Source organism: Neodiprion pinetum, chromosome 5, assembly GCF_021155775.2.
Source record: "Neodiprion pinetum isolate iyNeoPine1 chromosome 5, iyNeoPine1.2, whole genome shotgun sequence".
NCBI classification, from domain to species: Eukaryota; Metazoa; Arthropoda; class Insecta; order Hymenoptera; family Diprionidae; genus Neodiprion; species Neodiprion pinetum.
The window spans coordinates 32,817,068-32,833,972 of NC_060236.1; the positions used below are offsets into that span (position 1 = coordinate 32,817,068).

The 16,905-nt window shown below is 40.3% G+C and overlaps 1 protein-coding gene across 4 annotated transcripts in view; it reads right to left on the reverse strand.

Annotated features, from left to right (window-relative positions):
• The window catches only part of FoxP (forkhead box P), a 219,557-nt gene that overhangs the window by 176,312 nt on the left and 26,340 nt on the right, over positions 1-16,905 (reverse strand). For 2 of the 4 annotated variants that reach the window (XM_046625293.2, XM_046625294.2), the window contains exon 1: positions 10,785-11,770. The exons of the other annotated variants lie outside the window; for them this stretch is intronic. The gene's annotated coding sequence lies outside the window, so the exon portion shown is untranslated. Of the gene's footprint in view, positions 1-10,784; positions 11,771-16,905 lie in introns of those variants that run through there. 4 annotated transcript variants of the gene reach the window in all.

A 16,905-nucleotide genomic window follows, 5' to 3' on the forward strand; every position in this document is an offset into this window, starting at 1 on the left:
TGAGACACTTTAGTCAGTGTATCTAGTAATACGGACATGTGCGTGTTCGTTTGTCCCGATTAGATGAGACAACGTATATTTATAAAGTTTTATATTATTAATGAGTGATATTAATTGTTAAAATATAACATTTGTATTGTATAGAGAATTGGCTTTTAGTACATTATTAAATATTTTCATATAAGTAAGTATTTTAAGTTAAATAACATAAACTTATAAACCTAACCTAAAATTGTGAAATTAAGTATTGACTTTACGAGAAAATTTTTTTATTTTTTCAATTAAATATTTTAATTTAATTTATAATATTTAACTGTATATTTTATTAATTCGTTAAATGTTTCAGATTGTATACCACCAGTAAATAACAGACAAATTAAAATAATAATCTGAGGTCATGGGAAATAAACAGAGATCCAAGGGGATAAAAAAAAATCACTCAAAATCAAACAAAACAAAAGTGTTGTGCTCAAATTCGGATAAAAAACCTATGAAAACAAAACTTAGAAGAAATAAATATGATCCATCAAATATTGAAAAAGCTCTACAAGCAATAAAAGATACAGGATTATCTATACGAAGGGCAGCTGCTGCTTATGGAGTACCTGTAGCCACGCTGGCTAGAAAAAAAAATGTTGGCCCTGAGAAAGCAAAAAATAAAACAGGTCCAGATACAGTTTTATCACCGAATGAAGAGGATAATATTGTTCAGTGGGTGCTGTACAGAGCATCAATGGGAGCTCCTGTGACTAAAACTGAACTATTGGATTGTGTACAAAGATATGTACAAACTATGGAAATTAAAACTCCGTTTACGGATAACCGTCCCAGTCGTCACTGGTATGAAGGTTTCCGAAAACGCCATCCTGAGTTATCCATTAGGAAACCCCAACATTTGAGTACTAGTAGGGCAGCTGTTAATCGTGAAGAATTGCAAGAGTGGTTCAAGGATTCTGGGAAATATTTAGAAAGTAAAAATTTATTGAATAAGTAATAATGAAGAACAACCAACTGATAACGACAATGTAATACAATCTACTCTTTCAAACTTAAATGAACACAACTTTATTGAATTAGCAATTCCTGTTGTTTATGACAACTCGATTGTACCTGTACAGCATGGAGAGATTACAACAGAACTCACGATTACTCATCTCAAAGATCCGGTAATTAATGAAAATCATCAAGTCGGTACGTGAATATCATACTTATTATTTTTATGTTTAATAAATTTATATTATTAATGTAATTGTTTTCTTAGAACTCGAGAAGGAAAATTTAAATGGTGTTTCTCAAAAAACTGGCGTACATCATTCTATTGATGAGACTACATCAACAGCTATTGATAAAGGTAACATAGAATAATTACTTATGAACTATTTTTGAAAATAATTGACAAAATTAAGAGAAACTCTTATTTTTAGATAAGTCACCGAAGAGACCATTTAAGGAAATATTTACTTTACCGGTGGATTATTTACCAAAAAAAAAAAGAATTAAACTTGAAAAATCAGGCAAGTCAAAGCTACCATCTGTGGGAACCTCCGATGAATGGTACCAGCAACAATTGGAAAAGGAAAAAATGAAAAAAATGAAAGAAGAAAAACAAAAACATAAAAAAAAATTGCAAGAAGAAAAAAAAAAACTAATGGCTCAAGTTAAAGAATTACAAAAAAAAATCAAAGAAGAAAAATAAATTTATTTATATAATTTGTGTTGATTAGTCGTTTAATTTCTGAAAAATCTATTATTTGTTGTTTAAAATCTGAAATAATTTCTTATTTCATAATTATAATGATCTCAAATTAATAAATACATAAAATATATTCGATCTTTTTTATTTCTTAAGTGTCTCAAAAATAGGGACCTGTGTCATGAGACACTGGGGACATGTGTCTTTAAACTGTCTCATAAATAGGGTCATAGAGGTTGCCTCCAAAAAAAGCTTATTTTTATTAATTTTGAACTTAAAATTTATTATTAACAAGGAATATTGGCTAAATAATCATAAAATTAACAGATAACACAATAATAATTGTGTTTTTCATTCAAATATATTTTATATTACCGAGAATGTTCGACCTACCTCGAAAAGTGTCTCATAATGGGGACTTTTACCTTAGTTGGTTCCAAGAATATATGTATATATATATATATTGACCGTATTTCATTTGTTTTTGTTATACTCACTCTGTTTTGGATCAAAATATACGTATATGGGTACGTCCAATACTTTTCGACCGCAGCCTGCGGGCTTGGGTCAGCGATTCGGCTGCTGATTTTTTTCAAGAAAGTAGGTTATAAAAAAAGACGATTCTCCAAATTTGAGCTTAATATAAGAAAATTTGGTGGCTATAGAAATTTTCGAAGTTTTTAATAATTCAATTTTTTAGTTATTTTCACGATTTTTTCATGGGAGCTCTATGGGACTTAAAGACTCGGATCAAACGGTGTTCCCCTTCTCTGACCTTGTATTTTCAGGAAAAAAATAGTTTTTTTTACAACAAAGCAAAATCCAGTTTAATTAGGACCCTCTTCATGAACTACCATTTTAGCAAAATTTCGCATAACTTTGAAACGCTGCGAAGTCAAGAATTTTCCAAGTAGACGGCCAATCGACGGCTCAAATTTTTCGTCTAGGTATACTTTATCACCACCTACGCGAATTATTATTAATTACCACGTTCCTTTTTATATACGGCCTCGCAAAACCAAATGATTTCTGAAAAATCGCTGTTTTCGGATAGCTGTAACTTTTTTCTATCATCTCGAAATCGCTTGAAATTTTCAGGGATCATACTTTATTCTATCCCCAAACAACGCTGAAAATTTCCAGCTAAGCGTCGAAGTTGTTAACGAGCTGTGAATTTTCAAAATGTTCAAGTTTCCCACGTAATATTTCGCATTTCATGGCATTATATACACATATATATATTCTTATATATATACTTATATTGTATACGTTGGTGACAAAACACACAGGTGTAAGTGCAAAACGTTTAACATTGCGATCGTTTTCGAATAATAATAATTGTTTCATCAGAGTCATACAAGAGCAGCGACAGTAAGCAGCAGCTGATCTATCAGGCCTGTGATGCCGATGTTTAAGTTATAATCGAGTATTAGCGTCAGCTGGCGGTAGTTTGAATGCTTACGTATACGTCACGTATTCACAACTTGACATTTGATAGATTCAGTGACGAAGAAACTTGAATATATCATCGGATCATTTACGACGAAGTTTTTTATCCGATCGAGGAAAGTGGTCACATTTTTATCACCATAAAACGAGTATAATAAAAACAATCAGAGTATTCGAGGATGAAAAAATTCTTACGTCAGAAACTGTGAAACGAGTGAAATTATTTTCTTCGTTTTTTGAATACGGTCAAAACGCGCTTACATCAAACATGAAGCAAGTCTTTACGTAATTAGCGATCATTGATACTGTGCGAGTGTTTCTTTTTTTTTTTTTTTTGCTTGTATTTATTATACAAATCTTATGCAAAACAAGTTTGAGTTTCTACGTTTATCATCGTTTAATGATGCAGATGATAGTTGACAGTGTTTTATAAAATATTATGTCAAAACGATCATCGTTTGCGTATATTCAATTACCGTTAAGAATAAATGATAATGATAACAATAACAACAACAATAATAACAACAATAATAATAATATGTGCGTTAAAATTCGTTCGTCCGTAAGATACATCGCGGTGATAAATTAATTAACGATCGTCTAATTGTTTTAACCTTCGGCCTATCGAAAGAGGAACAAATAAACATAATTAATTCCTACTGCAGTCTACGAGAGTCTGAGGCGTAGTAAAAAAAAAAAAAAAAAAGAAGAAGAAAAAATAAAAAAAACGAATTCACGCAGAGGTAAACAAAATACGTAAATGATAATCTACGAATGCGGAATACTAATTTCGCACATTGAGCGAGCGAACAACAACCGTTTCGAATGTTTGCGCTACTGGGTACCACCACCGCCACCATCACGTTCAAGGTCATTCCAGGGTTGACGAACTGACCTAGGCCAATTCCCAACTGCTCCGGTGCCTTTGCGTTCATCAATGCGTACAGAGGCAAATGGTAGATACGTGTTAAGACTGTTCGGACTACATGGTGTTCCGCATGGCGATACAGATACCAGAGTTCAAGGGTCGATGGCACACGCCTGAAACGTCGATACCTACTCTCGTCTTTGCAGTTTTACTCTCGTAGTTATAAATACTTGCGCGTATCGCAATTACGCGATGACCGGATCAATGACGATGAATTGCTGCGAGTTGGGACGCAATTTTCATACATCTGTCATGTGATTATGTATAGAATGTTGGAAAAACTTAACTACACGTAATGTCCCGGCGGGTTCACTTTGTGTTTGTGTTATTTGTGCTAGGCTGATGTTGGAAGAAGTGACTATTTTTTGAAATTTTACAATGATTTTCTGAGGAACTAAGATTTTGAGATGCGAGTGTTTTTTTGCTTTATTACGGTTTACTGAATCAACGGTTTTTTCTCAGCAAGAATCGTTGCGATAACGTTACCAACTTCAATACGATTTATCTGTTACATTTTGTCGTATAAGCGTTTAATATGCAAGTTTTACTTTATTATTTTCACTTAGCAATAGATTTCAAAAAATGCTTAAATCAAGACAAAAAATTTTAGTCAACCTGTGAGGAGATTCTTATTCTGACTGTGTACTTTGAGATTTTTTTCGCATTTTTAAATCCACCAATTTTCCTGTCCCAATGACGTAATTTATTCCAAACTTCTTGAACAATATCTTTTAATCAATTTTTCCGGACCCCTTGAGGTTTGAAAAAGAAATTCCTTGGCACAGATATTTAACGGAACAAAACCCGCAACGTTACAAAGAAAAAATATGAACAAATACTCACCGATTCGAATGAACATCGGAAAACAAGTTCTCTCGATAAAAATACATTTTTCTCCACAAACCTTTACACTTCGATCTTTTTTTCTGTGTGAGATTTACGTGGGATTTGACTGTTAATGTGAATAATTGAATACGATCTGAAGGGTTATCTAAATCATCGAGCAGATAGTGCAAATAACGCTACCAACTATGTCGAACAGCCTCGTATTCGATAGTAAGTATCCAAGTCGTGACATTATAAATAATTCAGAATCACGTGCAGGATTCAATCAATACCTACATTTCTTGTGATCCTTCTTTGTTTAAATTTGTTTCATTCGCAGAATTAGTGCAGCCTTTTTCATCCACAATGATTGACCGAGATTTTATTTCCCTTGCAGAGAGAGAGAGAGAGAGAGAGGGATTCGAAGGTGGTGGTTCATTGCCTTCATTGGTTAGATAAAGCGGCTTTCATGGTACTAGTCAAGTCCGTTTGCATGTCTGCCTGCAGCCCGGTTTCATACCAGGTGGTGCAAAAGCTGCTAAGTCCAGTTTAAATAACTTTATCGTTACGACAGACCGACTAGACCAACCACCCAACCAGCCAACTGACGCGGAAACGAATTTTCGTATAAACACTCTGCCCAGTTATCGGGCATTGGGGGTGAATATGGGCACACCGATAATCTTCTTAATCCCGTTCCAAAGCTGATGCACACATACGAACTGAAAACAAATATTTTCGATTTGAAAATTAGTACATTCCCTTTTTGTTTCTTCGATTTTCTTTTCTTTTTTGTTTGTTTTGTTTCTACACTTTTTAAGTGTCTTCCTACCATGACGTCCATTCCGAGTTTTCGTTGGTTGGGTCGTTTTCATCGATGGATTTAATACATCTGACCGGGTTCTTCTTCTTCTTCTTCTTCTTCTTTTTCTTCTGTTTCCTTACTCTTTTTCATTATGAAGTAAAAATCGGGACGCTATTTTTCATGAATATTTTATACACAGGCATTATTTATGCATAATACATGTCGATATAATGTGAAACCGTTCACAAGCCGACCAACTGTAGAAAGTCATGCGTTAAAGCGTCGACAAATCGATCGATCGATCCGACGATTGTGATTGGATAAAAATAACAACGCGCAGCCTGCATAGCGTCAATTCATTTGTAGTAAATGGATAGCGGAATCATATAGCTCACGTAACGAGCTACAGTTATTCCTGCAATTCCCATTCTTTTTGCTCAACAATAAACGACGTGGGTAATTTTTTATAACATAACCTAATTAGGTCAATAAATCTCAACGGATGCATTACAAACCCTCAAGTAGTGTGAAATTTGACTTCACCATAGAAATGTATAAATAAAAAGAACTCATGGGTATAAATATCCCTATAGAGGACCGTTTATATCTACGACCTCTTTTTATTTATTAACTCTTAAGGAAGGAACAAAAAGGGCAGAGGGGAGGGAAAGATTCAAAAAACAATAAACAAATACGGCAAGAAAGAAGAAACAATCAAGAAAATCTGTATAAATTTGTGTACTCGACGTTGGAAATAATGGGGTATTTAATGGTTCGAGAGATTTGCAAAGGGGTGGGAATCCCTTTCCCTTCTTCTTCTTCTTCTTGGTTCGGGGCGGATAGGAGATGAAGGCATAAGTAGGTAAGAAAGTTATTTCCTAACCGGACATACCCTCGTAACCCTTTCTCAAGATTACCTGTTTCTGTCTACTGCTACTGGCTGCTGTTTCTGCCAGAGGACTGAAGGCAGGCTCGTAACTCATCGAGACGGTGTTATAAAGACGCGTCTGGCACTCACTTCACATTCGCGCTCTATGCACGAGACCCACAGAACCCGCATCATTCCGTTGTTTGTGTCTCGCATATTAACCGATCCAAATTCAAATTCAACACCCCGACACCTTGGCCCCTAATTTAAACACATTTTACGACTGCCTCCTTCTCCACCTCCTCCAACGGCGATAAGAAAGCAGAAAATTTACTCATTTAATCAAACCAATTTGTCTTGCGAGATATCCATTATGAACTGCTTTATATTCGTTCAAGTTGATTCACGGATAAAAAATATCGCAACAGTTTCTGTTGGTGGTAATTGATTTCTATTCTCTGTTTTTTTGGTAGACCAGACTGGTAAAAGTGTTCTTTTTTCTTCAGTTTCCAATCATCTTCTTGCCAGTGATCAACGAATCATTATTACAATCATGATCATTTTCCTGGGCTCAGGTCGTCGTTGCACTTTGGTTTGAATCTGTTTCAATAGATGTTGAAACATCTTTTATCGAAGGTCTCAAATCAAGTTCGTAACTCGGCTTGTTAGTCCATCTGCTTCATGCGTCAAGCAAGCGACTTTAAGGAGCCTTTCATCCCTACCGAATCAGTAACTTTGGTCTTTGAACCAGGCCCCAACACCAGAATGACCCGTTGCAATTGTCCTATCAATAAGTATAGTTAGTATGTTCTAGCATTGAGCTCTTGAATGTCCTACGCTTGGTGGTCGAGAAGCCAAGCTAAAGCGTAGAAACGGTCTGGAAAGAGGAAAACGGGCGGGGAAGATTCGCACCGTGCATAACAATTAGCCATGGAAAATCATGAAAACGTTTGCGGACCTCTTTTGACTCGAGGTTCTTCCTCCACCTCCGTCTCCATCCACCCGCGGCTCCCCGAGATAACGAAGAGTTACACGTCCTCCCTTAACCCCTTCGCCAAAGTACACGTGCTAAAGATTCAGCATTAGGTATATATATATATATATATATACATTTGGTTGGTACAACTGCTTACGCTTTTCAGGAGGCTAAAGCCCCGAAGTATAGCTGGTTCAAAACAAGACCTCGATAATCTTTTCCGGGTAATCGATACGCGGAAAAAATTCAGCGATTAATTACCGATGACCATGATTGTGAATCGTGATGCACAATTTCTTCTTGGAAGAAGAAGAGACCAGAAAACAAACGCGTGCAGGAAAATGGCAACAAGTATTGATCTGTTGATTCGATGTTGATGCGAATACTTACGTCGAAAGACAATACTCGATTAGCAGAAAAATCATGCACGTTGGGGGGACCAAGAATCGTACAACTAATCGGAGTGACAAGAGGCGGAAATAAGCGGATCTGGGAGTCGCGGAGGGAGCTAATGTCATCCCAAGAAGGAGCCATCAGGAGCCAGAAGGATCAGGGGTACACGCACGTTCGCGCATATCAGGATCGGAGTATAATATATGGGATTCCATCGGGGACGTGAGCACCTTGGACTCCATGATTTACACCTCCTTGTGAGCAAAATGGAACGCCTTAAGCAGGCCAATGTGGACGATGAAAAGTGGCTGAAATATGTTATCGAGCATCCATCGGCGAAATTGAATATTGCTTCGGTGACTGGAATCCAAGGTGCTCGCATATCGCTTTCCTCACAGTCTATGACCAATGGATTAAAGATCTCGTTAATGGGGGAACATTGATTGGCTGCAACCCATGTATTAACGGGTAAAACGATGTGGGTTCAGGGATTTTTCAATTGACCGAAATGAGTGAAGAGCTTGTCCGGATCCTTGTCCAGGATTACACGGATACTTGCACGTGTATTATGTATATAGCAAACCGACTAACAGCTACTTATACATTATACTATACGATATAAGTTGAGGAGGTCGTCGTGAGTCGGACGTGACCTGAGCAAATTCTACGACATAGTTTCTAAACAGGAAATCCTCATTTCAGGCTGTTTTTAGAGTACATAATTGCGCGTTATTAACCGTTCAATTTGGCATCACGTGTATAATATATTATACCCGAGTCGATATAGGTAAAGTACAACCGTACATAAGCTATATACCAATTTGAGAACAGTTCTTTCCGGCAATCAAACATGCAGACATTCGGTATTATAACCTGCAAGCATCATCTACCTTGATCAAAAACACGGTTTTCATTGTATCGCTGTAAAGCTGCAGTGGCGTCTTTTTTTTATTATACTCTGTAAAAATACCATAATAAAAATTCAAACCAGTTGTTGACGGCATTTATCTCCGATCAATTGCGAATGCAAACGATCAATGCGAAATATCCAAAGCAAGCTTTCCAGTGGCCCCTCAGTAAGTAAAGTGAGGTACTTTAAAAATTAATTCTCGACCAAAATGGCCATTCTGTTTGTTTATATCCCTCCTCCCACTTCTCTTAGTCTCTGTTTTCATTCAATGGTTATAACACGTACATATAATATACATCATTACTCTCAACTTGTTATTGCAATAAGTTTTTCTTTTTTGCCTGTAATCAACACTTGTAAACGAAATGTTATTATGATTTTTGTGGACTAACCGAAGCGGGATTACGATGAAGAAGAAAATCATCGGTATCTCCATCAGGAGTATAAAGATGAAATATGCGAATGAGAAGAGAGGCGATGATACTGGTAAACAAGATTAGTTTGAGCCAGACAGGAAAAGAAAAGATTGGTGAGTGATTACGCGGGTACCTACATCGCTTGCAGAGCTGTCCGTGCAGGAGAAAGAAAGATGAACAGACAGAAATCGCGTGAAGGAATAACGTGTAGCGTACACGTCGCGGCGATGAGAATTATGCGGCGTTTTAACGAGAGTGGCGTTCGCGTTGAATGGCCGCCTTGTATAATATTTTTGTCAAAGAATGTACAACGACGACGACGCTCTTAAACCGGAGAGAAGTAAACATGTTAAGCCGGTTCTAAAACAAAGAAAACTGAATTAAACTGCATTCTGGCATTGTTTCCAAACATCATTACATACCCGACGCTCCAGGACCAGCTATACAGCTTAGAATCCTGCCTGTGATGCTGCAGCTGCATATCTCACACACCGTAGAGGATCAGTGATCTGCGCCTAACCAGTATACGGTATTTTCACTCCACCGGAAAAGATTCATTCTTCTATTTTCAAGCCTGCTATCGATAATTCTTTTGAAATAAGAGGTTAAATGCCGCGCGCGGGAAATTTGAATGTTCAAATGCTTCTTTCGCTCAATTGACGCAGATACGATACAATCTCCTAATTTGGTTTTCAACAAACCGCACAGCTTCGAAATATTTGATTCTTCAGTGAAGTTACTTGATGCAATTATTGCAGGGATAAACACGGGTGTAAATTCTACTTCCACTTACTCGCGACTATGTATATATGTACATAACGCTGCTTCGGTTACTCATGACGAAAGTAAACTGCGCTTAATCTCTCACCGTAAACAAAGCAAATGACGGATGCTTTTGTCGGAACATAACTGCACGCAGTGCACATTGGAGAACAATTCACAATTCTCGATGCGTAATTACGCGTGTGATGTAAGCGATCGTTGATGCAATTTGCTAGTTTGCTACTGTGTGGAACCAGGCGTGACATATGCCGTCATATGCAGAGCCTTCCTTCACCACTCTCAATTCAATGAAGTAAGAGTCGTAATCGTAGTTTTCGGCGAATAAAATAGTTTGATAGATATTTGTAGTACAGTCTGACCTCGTTATTTGCTAGACAAACAAATTCCTCGAAGTAAATTACGGTGTACGGTATGGTTGTAGGTAACCGGCAAACGTAATGCAGCAGGAGAGATTCGTCAAATGAAATTGTTAAATCAAAGTATTTGCCGGAGGTATATTTAGAACGTTGAGCGTGCAGCATCGTGCAAGGTCACAAACTTAAACACCTCATCCGCTTATAGGAGAGAGATTTATATTATCCTAGACTACAGAGCACGGAGGGTTCGAATATACAAATAATATTTCGACTCCACTGTCCAGAACACCGGAATAAATTTTAAAATTTCGTGAATTATTCCGAGTGGTAAAACATTGTTCCACAATTCTGAGAATATTTAGTCAGTTTGATTTCGACTTACCAATGGTAGCAGCTCGAGACGGTGGCGGGGCTCACCAGAGTCGAGAAGCAGGGCGGGAGATTCAAATATAAAAGTTGAACACGTGGGACGGGGGCCAGGTGTATTGAAAGAAAAGTTCAAACGGGAGTATCACAGGAAGCACAAGTGTTCAACAATTGTTCGATGCACTACGTTGTAATCCGAAGTCAAAGTAGCGAGGTGGCGTCGCAGAGTCGTGCAGGCGACGGTGATGAATGTGCAGCGAGGAAAATAATAACAATTTTGAGTAAACATATGACAAACGCCGGTCGAACGGTTGTGTAGGTCACTGTGCTGCGTACGACGCGCGATGCACGCCTGCAGCTTCGTTTGCAACCATCGACGAATTATTATTACTGAATTGACACGCGACGGGGTGGCGGGCCGGCGGCGAACCCGGATCAACGTCTTTGCCCATTTTAAGGAAGGGAGAGGCGTTAAGGTAGACTCGCGGGACTCGGCGGCGGATCGAGCGAAACCAACGAACGCTATCAGCGCCGTGGCGCTGGACAAACGCAGGCACACACTGCAGGCTATAACAAGTTCGTATTCGGTGGAACACACAAACTCGGGCTGGCGCGCGCCGCGTAGTCACAGAAGTTTGAGACGGTTGTGTACAGCAGCCTGCCTCTAGTGCAGGAGAATCCGCGCAGGCGGTGCGGTCGGACCGTACGAACTCGGTCGTATTCGTCGGCGTTGGCTGGGAGTTTAATAACAAGGCATTGTTAATAAGACGTCGACAATAGTTTCTTTTAATAATACCCAACTAAGGTTGTATACTGTTTCTTCTTTTAAATAACCACGCATTATAAAACCCAGCGTGGTGGTGGCGGCAGCTAACAGCAAACCGAGTTCCAATACAATCTTTAAATGCACAACTCATTATTTGCATATCAGTTGTTTGTTCGATTCTGTTTATGGCGTCGCATCATTGTTATTATTTTTTTTCCTTCCCTACCCTCCTCCTCCTCCTCCTCCTCCTTCTCCTCCTCCTCCACCACCTCCTCCTCTGCCCCCCAACCCGACACTCCGTATTTCTTTTCAAATAAACGAACGTTTCTTTGTTTCTTTCGTTTCTTCCTTCCACCTCATGTACCATTCGCTCCTTCGACTGTGTTACGTATTTCAAGTAAAACGCCTAAAAACATCTCGCGTTTCTTACAATTAGAACCACGTTTTATTTCCTCAAAATATCCCAAGTATCGCAAATAAAACCTTACAAGTTTGAGAATCAAAAAATTACACCACGGTATCGACGGGTAATAATTTCAAATTGTAAGACGTACCAGTAACGCGTTCTCAAAACTTGTCGAAAAAAAAAAAAATAACCGATTTCACAAAAACTCAACAACACAATAAGTGAACCCACTCTTGGCATATAATTAATCACCCAACACTAACTCCACAATATCTCCGGCTGCCAAAGCATAAGAATAATTCCTACTCTCACTGATAATAACCGAACGAATACACACCGAAACTTCACAATCGATCTTGATCTGCGCGCGATATTCCCGCGTCAGTATCGATCACTATCGATCGATATGTGATCTGCGGCGCAGGTATAGGAATCACCGCGTCAGCATGAGCATCAGTAGTAACAGCAATACGGTTCAAGCGGTATTGCAGTCGAGTCTATCTGCTTTTCGGTAGAGTCAAGCATCCGTCCGTCTGTGATAAGGCTTGGGGATTGGACGAAGCGGCGGATTAGACGCGTGTGAGTTGCGAAGAAGGGGGGAAGGGGGGTGCGGCGGGGGAGGGATGACGACCAGGGGACGGGAGGGAGCAAAGAACGCGGTTGTTACGGAGATCTCGCGCGCGTGAACGAAAATCCCGGTTATTAAGCCTGTTCGGGAACCGCGTTGTTTTATACACAGCGTGTGTAACGATCATCGGATAGCCGAGCCGGCTAGGTTTATACGCCGCTTTCCGCGAGAGACTCACTACTCACTCGGTAAGGCAGCCCGAGCCGCCTAGCCTGGCTGTTGGCTCGGCTGGTGCGGCGCAGAGCTCCGCGGCCCCCACGTTGTTTGTCTCGCGAGTGGCCTGTTTACATGTTGACTCTCTGTTTACGCATTTTGCCCTCCGCCCCGCCCGCCTCCTCCCCCCGCCCCCCCTCTCCTCGCCCCGCGCGAACCGCATCGCGGGTTCCACTCTACTCGCCGCTCGCCAACCGTCACCCGGTTGTTTTCCTCTCTTCGTTCAAGCCGTAGTTCGTGCTCTCTTCAACTCCCTTGTCACCGAGCAACGCTATAGTTGTTCGATTGTACATACATACATATATCGAGGGGGGGGGGGGGGATCGTCACGTCCTCCCTCCCCCCCCCCTTCCCACCCACACCGGCGTTCGATTTATATCTATATATGTATAGATATATGTCTCTCTTTATATAAGTATAGATATATGTCTCTCTCTATCTATCCATTTCACTCGCGCGCGCGAACACCGGTGCAGTGCCGTAATCGTAACCGTGAGCCACGCGATATTCGATTGTTGTTCTTCGCGCCGGAATGCCTGAAGTTCGCGCTCGCCCGCCGCCACGTTCACGCGATTTGATAATCCGGCGATACCGTCGACATCCTTCAGGATTTAAAAAAAATATTCTGTCCCGATGCGTTCCGGGCTCATGGTCCACCCTGTCGATGATATATTTACCGTCTGGTGGAAGCGAGGAAATAGCCATAAACCATAAAACATGACGCGAATGTTGTGTTAAACGAACCTCGAAACGCAACACACACACACCATTCTACTCTCGAAATGAACGACGAGGCGTTAAATTTTACTTTGTTTTCTTACGTATGTTTCTTTTATCGGTTCGTTGTTGTTGTGTTTCTTTTTTCCTGTTGTTTCTTCCGACAAATGTACGAGCGATTATCTTTATTTGCTTTTACAACCCCTCACCCCTCCCCCATCCTCCCACTTTTACTCCTCCTCCTCCTTCTCCTCCTCCGCAACTCCTCGCAGAGCGAGTCGCTTACGTCAGATAAGACAATTACGATCACAATGCTAGACTCGAACCTGTCTCGCGAATGTGCCAACGTCGTCCGGCTTCTGATGCGTCGACGTTTGATTCGGTCATGGGCTCTCTCGCTGGTCGGGTGACGTCAACGAAGAACTTCAGAGAGAGAGAAATCATCTTTCGCATGTAATGAAGATAACGGCGAGCAATGCGCGGTCTGTGTCCCGTGACGTCACAACTTTCGAATCCCTATTTTTCGACGGCTGTATCCTGCACGCGAAGCATTTAACAGCTCGTTATTTTTTCCGATTTTTTTTTTCTGCTGTCCCTTCCGCCTTTTTTTTTCACTCTTTCGCATCACGAATTCAACACGGTATTAGATTACCTTGAATATACCAAGAGAGAGAGAGAAGAGGGTATATCACGATATGTATACAATACAGCTGAAAATCGAACTAAATTCTTTTAATCTTTGGTTATTTTTTCTCTGGAATCGTTAAGTCCCTGTGTACATACATACCCATGCGTATACTTTGCAGAGTGTACACATATGTGTATGTATTCGATTTTGTCGTGCGGGTGTTTCTTCTCGGTTATTTACAACCTGCGATATAATAATAATTGTTGTTATTCTCCGCTCCGGTGATTGACTCGGCTCTGGTCGTTATAGGAATTATAAATAAAAGTAGCTATATTATTGACAGACAACTGTGTGCGGCAATTACGTAACCAACATATTCGCCTCGGTGTGTATCGCACGTTTATTACAATTTTCTTGACGTACGCGTGTGTAAGGTAATTCGGCTCAGGTCAGGTTAATAATTTCATATCGTATTCAATGAAAGACTAATACGAAGAACGAAAAAAAGAAATACGAAAAAATACGCACCTTTAAGAATAATTTACTTTTCATCAGTTGCATGACAAACAAATAATATGAGTATCGACTGAGGAAATATGTCCCGCGCAGTTGGCGCGTAATTTGAATACATTAATGCTATTCGACGCGTTCTTGCCACTTGCATCGTCGCGTTTTAGGTACAAGGTACGAAAGTCTCGAACATTGCATTCGACAAGTTTAGCTACGCCCGTGGAAAAGGATTTTCGTTACACCGTTGAATAGCACAAAAACGTCAGATGACTAACAGCATGGCTGTTCAAACACGCTGTTCTATGTGCCGAACGAACCTACACGCGTAGTTGTGCACACACAAATCTATCCCTCTTGCCTTCTGCGCCCTCTTCTCTCTTCCGAGCGTTGGAACAACCTTCGTCCGTCTCTCTCTCTCTCTCTCTCTCTCTCTCTCTCTCTCTCCCTCGTCCTCAGCGAGCGCTACATACACACAACATCATTTGTTTATTTATCTTAACGTTAATAAACCCAAGTGAGCCCCACGCTGTGCAAAGATATGTCGCAACATAGCAGTCTGTTTCGTGTCACGACACCCGCTTGCTGCGGTGAACAGGTATTGGCTATGCGCGTAGCGTCTGCTACTCGGTCAGGTACTTTTGTCTACTTTACTCCCTCATTATCTAACTCTTTGTTTTGTATTTTTATTCCCCCCCCCCCCCCCCCCCCTCCTCATGTGTTTATATGTTCTTTTCGTTTCACGTACGCTGCTCGTGTCTACATACTAGGCACCTACAAGACCGATAGAGAGAGGTGAAACTCAGCAATCAATTGCGCATGCGCAAAACAATTGAACTCTATTGGCTGGCAGACTCATACCGCGGCAATTGTTTCGTCTTGAATGTAGGATAGCCAACTTAATCGAAATTAGACACGCGACGTCAAAATCTCCCGCAGCAAGTGGCGAATTGAAATTGTATTGTTATGATGACTCGTAGAAGTCATTAATTTAGCAGTAAAGGTTCGCCAACCATTCCCGAGTAACTACAATAACAGCTATTCGACGCCTGGTTAACCTATAAAAAATTTACCGAACTTACATAACCTACGTAAGCCGAGTCTTACAGCTGAAATTTGAGGTGGCCAGCCTGCATGAAAATCGCGTAAAGTTCGCGCATGCTCAGTCAGACGCTAGATCCGATGCCAACTTCGACCGTCTCCTGGTGGAAAAAGTGTTAAATTTTGAAGAAAAAAATTCGCGCAACTCGTAGCAATGTACCAACTTGTGTTCAGCTTGTTACAGATCATCGAGACGTGAATTCTCATCGTGTGTAAACAGATTCCGAGTGAGCCGTTGAACACTTCTCCACGAGTCGAAGAAGCTCCGGTTTGATTCGTCGACTGCAGTTTCGTCGACTCTTAACTGGCCGCTAACGCTCTTAACATCCCTCCAGAAAACCTCCCCTGGGGTAAAACTCCGTTTAGCCATGGTCAGCTCCCTCGTGCGTCGTCGCCGCTTTCCCCCCCTCCTGCCTCCGATTAGGCCCCAGGGTTCCCAAAGGAGGGATACTTAAAGAGGGGATGACTTATCTCCGGTTAAAATTACCCTTGATTGCAGTTTTTGTTGTTGTTTTTCTCCGGTAGGTTTGTTATTTCGTCCGTGTTTTCAAAGTACTTGCTTCTTTTAACTTTGCACATTGAATGTAATCGCAAAAAAAAAATAAAATAAAAACAAAACTCGCTACCGTCCAATTACCTCGTGTAATTTCAACTGCGATGGAATCATTTGCTTTTTGATAATCCAAAGAGAGAAAAGAAGGAAAAAAAAAAAAAAACAACTCGCATCGAATTCTCATCCCAAGCTGCGCGAACAGGCACTAGAAGACTTCACTTTTCACTAATTGCAGGAGGCGCGGTTTTCAGCTTGGAGAATTTTCATGCATCGTCAGGTTGTGCGGAAGGCCGTGATGGGGGTTAATTCTAACACGATTACCTCGCAATATTAGATATTGCGACGCTAAGCAGATACCTCGTACAATACCTGCAAGCTGTTGGACCCTACCACATTTAATATCGGTGTAAAATGCACGTCGATACTTAATTATTGCGGGGAATAATAACCGTCTGGAAAACTGAATTGTCTACCGCGAGTCAACTTGGGCAAGCTCAATCTGTACGTAAAATAAGTTGATGAAAATGAGTTTCGGTTTTGTACCTGATCCGACAAAAAAAAAAAGAAAGAAATCAGGCTGAGAAACTGAACTTGCACGAATATTGCTTGAAAGCTGCC